Below are 7,290 nucleotides of genomic sequence, written 5' to 3' on the forward strand. Positions count from 1 at the left end.
ATTTCAGGTTTCTGCTCTAATTCCCCAAGCAGGACTCCATCCTAGCCGGTGGCGGCAGTGCTGAGTCCTGGCCACTAGATCACCACGGGCTGGCGTCTGAGGAAGCAGCAGCAGGAACTTCGTTGACTCCCAGACAAGCGAGTGAAGAGAGGCAAACTAGTTTAGAAAAACAAATATAAGAAAAAGTTTATTAAGGAGAAAAGAAACAGAAACAAAGTGGAACTCCCAAGCCCCCCAAACCAGGGAGGGGCAAGGACCAAAATGGAGTCGTGCAGTTGTGCCTCAGGGTATATTTATCTCATTTTCCCTAATTATGCTAAAGCCCCAGCAGTCTCTGTGATTGGTTAATTCTCAGAGTTCTCTTCACTCTGCCTTAAAGCCCCTGTGCCCAGAATTACATCTTACTTCCCGGCCTTTATCATAGAGACCTTTTTTTCCCCTTTACCATCCTTGTCCAGGAATGTCCTGTTAGTCCTTCACTGCCTTAGTCTGGGGAGTGTTTGGTTAACCCCCTTGGGAATTTGCTCCAGAATATCACTGGAGCCTCCCTTACTCCTCTGAGGCTTTTAGCCCTATGCCATTCTGACCTTATAAGCTATCCCTTGCCCTATGACTCAATACTCTAGTGCACAAGATCTTCAGTAGAAATAAACTGAAGAGAGCACATATATGACCATCATAAAACCATCACTGCTCTGGGGTCCAGCAGCCCGAGGTGCCAGAGATCAGCTAAACTAGAGACAAGCTGACAGCGGAAAATAACTCCAGCAGACCCCTCTGGCAGGAGAGACCCTTGCCAACCCCAGCCCCCAGGAGCAGTAAATCCCAGCACACCCCTCTGGCAGAAAATACCTCACTGCCTTCCTCCCTCTCACACCAAAAAACTTGGCAGTAGCCTCACCCTATAAAGACCAGCACTCCCATTTTGGGGAGCGACTCTCAGCCTGCAGAGAGTCATCACCTCACAGACTTTCAATAAAGCCTGCTTTTGCCTGATACTCTTGCCCTCCTTTCTTTTCTAACATTCTGGTGCTGAAACCCAGGATTGGCCGCCTCTCTTTTCTAACAGAAACTTTAATACAACTAGAGGCAACAGAGATACTATTAGTGTGCCATAAAGAGAAGAGAAGGAAAATAGATAAACTAGTTTCAACATTAAACACCCAAACTTACCCTCCTCATGTGTCAGTACCCACACAAACAGGGTTGACCCAAAGCAGGGCCACAGGGGCCCAAAAACTTGTCAAACATCTAAGTCAGGGCCTCCCCTGGTGGCGCAGCAGTGGAACGCTGGGCTGCGAAGCTGCCTGCAGCCTCTTGTCGCATAGGTTCGATCCCTGGCTGCCCATGAGGGTCCCACATGGCACGACAGACCTCTCCTGCCACGCCCGCTGCTCCCCTCAGCAGAGTGTTTTGTCAGTCTGTGTGTTCTGCTCCCCGCTCTGGCTCTGGTGAATTCTCTCACCCTCCTGTGCTTCTGACTGTACCCAGTGCTTGCATAAATAAATAAATAAATCTTTAAAAAAAAAAAAAAAGTCTAAGTCACCTTCTGGTGGAGACCTATAGGAATGGAACAGAAGGGGCCAGCCAAGTCTGGCAAGAAAGGACCAAAATCAAAATCAAGAGAACCGCTGCCATTGTCAGCGTCTCCATGGGTTTCACACTCATGTCTCTGTCTCCACTGTCTCCTTCCATGTCCCACAAATCCCTGGTACAAGTCCAAGGCCAAGAAGCAACTGCAGCTTCTTTACATGTCTCCCTGCTTCATGGTCCTCTTCTTGATCCTCTCTCTTTCTTCTCCCTGTCTTCTTCCTTCTCCATCTCCACTTCTTGCCAGGTCTCCTTCAGCCCTTCACTCAGTCTTCCCTAACTTCACCTCCCTGCCCAGCACTACCCTCCTTTAGGGTGGGGCAGGGAACCTGGCACCTCCCTTTTCCCTGGGGATTACCCTGTTACAAAATGACCAGCCCAACACACTTGACCCAAAGTGGGACTTTTATAGGGCAGCCCCGATACAAAACGGGGTGCCAACCAACACAAGGAATGTTACTTTGGGCTGGTCAACAACGGGTGTAACTTGGAAACCACGCTGGGCGCCAAAGTGTTATAGGGCAGCCCCGATACAAAACGGGGTGCCTGAATGTGGGTCCTCACCCACGTGCTTAAAAGGACTTATCAATGCTCTACTGAAGGCAAATGCGAAAGGTTAATAAAAGGTTTATTTACAAGGGAAGGGGAAATGAGGAAATGTACAGCTCCGGGAGAAAAGTGGGAGACAAAGTTTTAAATGAGTCCTACCCGATCCACCGATCTGGAATCCCAAATGGCACTCTGAGAACTGGCCGCAAGCCAGGAGTCATGTAGCCAGGAGGTGAGCCACAGAGCGAGAGACCCCAAGGCCCACGTGTTTGGTTTTTATACCCAACCTGGCTGCTTAACTCCACCCTCAGGTTCCAGCCACCTTCCCTTTGGTGGTGACAGGATTTGTCTTTCCCAATGGCTTTAGTCTGGAGTGGGAGTGGAGTCCACAAAGCCTGTATGGGATTAGCTCAGGACATCATTTCCCCCTAACAGGACCACTAAGACCTGAAAACTAGCCTCACATCTAAGGGGAGTCATAATAAGGTTAAAAACTAAGCCCCACCACTTGCCCAGAAGGAAGGTTTGGAAAGTTTGAATAAAGGGAATTGATAAGGTTGCTATGGGAACAGGCTCTAAGACTTTGACCTTGAATGGGGAAGCAGGGTCAGGACGCATTTCTGTGTCAAAGGTCAATGCCTAAAAGCACACATCCCAACACTAACTTGGCCCAAACCAAATCCCCAGTCACGAAAAGCACTCAAAAACAGGTTATAGGGCCTCCCTGGTGGCACAGGGGTTAAAGTCTCAGGGCTATCAAGCTATTGCCAGCCACTACAGCATGAGTTTGATCCCTGGCCAGGGAGCTGACCCACATGGCACAGCAGACCTCTCCTGTCTTGTCCGTTGCTCCCCACCCTGTGTCTGGTGAGTCCTCTCACCCCCCACACCTCTGGCTTACACCCCAGTTTTTGTATGCATAAATAAATCTTAAAAAAGAAAAACATGTTATGACATGGAGCCCCAAGTCTTTCTCACAAAGACCTCTCCTATCTTGCTTGCTGCTTCTCTTAGCAGCATATTCCAATGAATCTGTCTTTTCTGTTTTCCACTCTGTCTCTGGTGAATTCTTTCATCCTTGTGCCTCTGTCCTCACCCCGAGATTTCTCCTCACTACAGTATCTTCTTGTCAATGAGCGAGAAAGGGGTTAAACAGATCTGAAAGAGCTAGGATGGAAGTAGAGAGTCAAAATGTAAAATATACCACATAATGTAACATGAAGTCAAGATAATGGCTGCCATTGTCTTTGCCAAAGACCAGGATCAGCCTTCCCAGGTGTCTGTCACCCAAGTTTCTTCAAGAACGATGTCCCTCTTCCGTGTGTCTCCTTCCAGCTGTCTCAGGATACAAGCCAGGGCTGCAGAAGCAAGAGAATGTGCCCTTCTGCCTTCTGTGTTATATAGGTTCACCTGGCCACTCACCTCTGCCCCTGGTCCAAGTTGCACCCTCACACCCTCCCCTCACCCCCCTCAGGGTACTGAGGGTACTTATTTTATGGCATTATTTCCTGAAAAGAAATTAAAACAGGTGATGTGGTTATGGGGAGACAGGTACTGCCATTTTTTTTGTTTGCTTTTTTAGGAGTTTAGAAAGGAGAACTCAAGATAAGTGGCAATGCCCTGTGTGCTGTAAGTTGGCAAACATAGGACCTAGAATCATACACTCTTGGACACAAAAAAAGAGAGAAAATGACATGATGTAACCCCCAGTGTCAATTGCTATAACAATGTACAAAGCAAATTACATACTGCATGCACTGCTTTCCCCCGAGTTAAGGAATCATGGCAATCTTTTCATGCCTCTACATAGCAATTACTGTAGTTATCGATTGCTTTGTCTGCCAAATGGTGACAGGGGATGGCACCACATTCCCCACTGTCTTCTAAATAGTAAAGCTAAAACTGAGAGAGGTGGCGCTCTTTGGTAATCTATTTCCTTTGGGTAAGGGAATGTGAGGTAGAAAAAGAGACCAGCTTCTCCTCTGAGTGCATTGATGCCTTGTATTTTCAAAGATGGCTTGGAGTCACTTAAGTTCAATTCACCCCAAAATACCTGGCAGATGGTTGTAGGCCACATGCTGAAATGCACAGGTAGAAAAAATGAGCATACCGACAATAATAGCTGGGTGGCTTAGCTTCTCATTTAAGTTCAAGTTCCATTGGTCTGAGTCTTAATCAAATGATCATTTAGATAGGTTAGCACCTCTCTCTCTCCCTTTTTCTTCCCTCTCTCTCACATGGGAATGAAGGTCAAAATATGGAGAAAGGAATTCTTTTGATAATTTTCTATTCTTTATTCTGTTCTCTGACAAAACTGTCAGGTTCATAGAGTAGCTGACCCGGCAGCCGCCATCAAAGAATATCACCATGGCATTTCAACTACCAAGAATAAGAAGAAGATTCTGAAAAACCAGGTCACACACAGAGGACAGAGAACCAAAATGGCATTGGTCTACTTAAGAGCAACACTAGAAATTGGAAGACCAAAAAGAAATAAAAATACTTATCAAGGAAAAGGATTTTCTACCTAGTGTTCTGTACTCAAATAAAACTATCAATAGTGACATTTCCAAGCATGCAAAGTCTGAAAAAAATTACATACCAGCCATCCTTTTGCAGGAAACTACTACAAAACATGCTTTACTTAATAGACAATAAAGAAAGCAGGAGCGAGAGAAGGAACTCAGAAAGAGGAAATCCACCAGAGAAGAGAGTGAGAAAAATATAAAATATAAAATTGATGACAAAGGATGGCAGGTGAAGGTGACTGCGACTAAAAGCAACTTGCTCAGGTTGGAACAAGAAAATAACAACCTCAAGATTTACAAAAGGGAATATTATATTACTGGACAGATTTGCCAATGTAAAACTTCATCTTGAAAAGCATTTTCAAAAGTCACTGATGGAACTAGGAAAATTAGTGATAGATTCAAATGAATCAAGTACAGGGGAAAAACTAACGGCTATTATCAATTCCAGAAAAAGCTAAACATTTTACAAAAATTATATGAAACACAAAAGTAATCATGATACACTACTTTACTCAAAGGAGAACAATATTTATAGTCATAATCATGAATCACATTTATAATCATGAATCATGAATATTTAATCAAAACATATCATGTAATTCACTGAAAGACTGAAGAAAATAGAAGAGAAAAAAAAAATCCCAATGTTCCATATTAAGAAATCAGCAAATCATGTTTTATAGCTTTACAAGTGCTTTAGAGATGGGTCCATAAGATAGTGTTGTCCTGGGTTGCCATAGGAACTTAAAGGGAAAATTTCACAATGTCTGGAGCCCTTGGTGTCCTGCAAATGAGGGAGGATGGTGTCCTCGAACTCCTTGCAGCAGAAACCCACTTAGATGGCACCGACCTGACTTCCAAATGGACTAGTACAGCTACCAAGGAAAAGTCATAGTATCTACAGCTCACATTTGAAGAGAACTTGGGAGAAGCTTTTGCTTCTCAAGCCATTGCTGCCCTTGAAACCCAGCTGCTGGCAGTGTCTTGTGGTCCAGCGAGCTGTGCTGAAGTTTGTGCTGCCACTAGAGCCACAGTTATTGCTGGTTGCTTGACTCCCGGAACCCTCACTAACCAGATGCAGTTGCTTTCTGGGAACCAAGACTTTTGGTGGTTACCGACCCCAGGGCTGACTGCTTGCCGCTTACAGGAGTGTCTCATGTTATGGTACCAATCATCGCTCTGTGAATCACACACTCTCCTCTGTGCTATGTGGACACTGCCACCCCTGTTACAATCAGAGAGCTCACTCAGTGAGTTGCATGGGGTGGTTCCAGCCCAGGATGTTCTGTGTATACGTAGCACCAACTCCCATGAACCCCCATGGGGGTCATGCCTGATCTCTCCTTCTACAGGGATCCTGAAGAGATTGCACAGGAAGAGCAGTCTACCACTGAGAAGGCTGTGGCCAAGGAGGAATTTCAGGGTGAATTGATGGCTCCAGCTCCTGAGTTTACTGCTGCTCCTCCTGAGAGGCAACAGAGCCCTGAAGGCATGCGGTGCTCTCTGTGGGTGGCCAGCAGTTTCCTGCTGAAGACTGGAGTGCCCAGCTGGCCTGCCCTGAAGACTGGTCTGCATGGCCTGCTGCTCTGGCCACTGAAGAGATAGGAACAACCACTGAGTGGTCCTAGATGTCTTCCAGAGATTTAACTATAAAATGGAAGCGAGGTTGACAGAAAACAGTTTCTAAAAGTTGAAGAAAATTTTTTTACATCAGTGAATCAAAAGATAGCTGCGTGATGTAGAATAGCAGATGAATTAGTTAAGAATGATATTGTCTCTGCCAAGCAGACAAAGGTAGAAGGGAGGATATGGGAGCAGGGGGACTCTCTTACTTGCCATAAGGTATTATTTGTCCTACTAAGCTATGTGTATACACTGCTTTGATACAAATGAAAATCAATTATAAAAGCAAACATACTCTTGGTCCAGTAAACCTATAAATCCGAACATAAAACTTTGATTATACACGTATAAAAGAAGGTTCCTCATGACATGAGAGGCAATGAATTTATATTTTGTTTGACCTTATGGTGGCATTCATGTAAGTTTGCATTAAATATGTGGATTGTCACTCCAGGGTTTGCAAAGACTATAGCTTGATCTTAGGGTTTTGCAGTGATATATAAACATTATGGGCTTTAGATGCTACAATCCTTAGTTCGTATCTTGCTAATCATATAACCTTGGGGGTATTGCTTAACTTCTCCAAGTTTTCTTAAAATTAAATGAGGATAGTAAGACCTATATCATAGGACACTTTAGGAGTAATACTCTAGTTGTTATAATTTTCCTCTGTTAGTACTGCTTCTTCTACAGCTGGCTGCTTGGAAGTTGCCTTATGTATTTAAAATTCCAGAATTTTGGAAAAGATTGAGTTCTGATTCCATAACACCGGAAGTGTGAGCTTCACTGTCATTTAAGTTCTTTAAACTTGACTTTCTCAACTATGACGTGGGGAAGGGAAAAAAAAAAACGCTGATCTCAAAGGATTTTTATGAGGAGTAAATGAGATCACACACATAAAGAGTTTAGAAGAAAGTTTGATGAACACTAAGTGCTCAATTCACAATACCCCTTTTTGTTTTTAGTTTATCTCTTGCTTCTAGAAAATCACTTTCCT

General features: G+C 44.4%; 1 pseudogene across 1 annotated transcript; it reads left to right on the plus strand.

Annotated features, from left to right (window-relative positions):
- The first annotated feature begins 5,433 nt into the window (after positions 1–5,433).
- Positions 5,434–6,298, plus strand: LOC311174953 (small ribosomal subunit protein uS2B-like; annotated as a pseudogene). The gene has a single exon. The product of its transcript is annotated as a small ribosomal subunit protein uS2B-like (transcript).
- Positions 6,299–7,290: the final 992 nt, after the last annotated feature.

Source organism: Talpa europaea, assembly GCF_964194135.1.
Source record: "Talpa europaea genome assembly, chromosome: 8".
Lineage (NCBI taxonomy): Eukaryota > Metazoa > Chordata > Mammalia > Eulipotyphla > Talpidae > Talpa > Talpa europaea.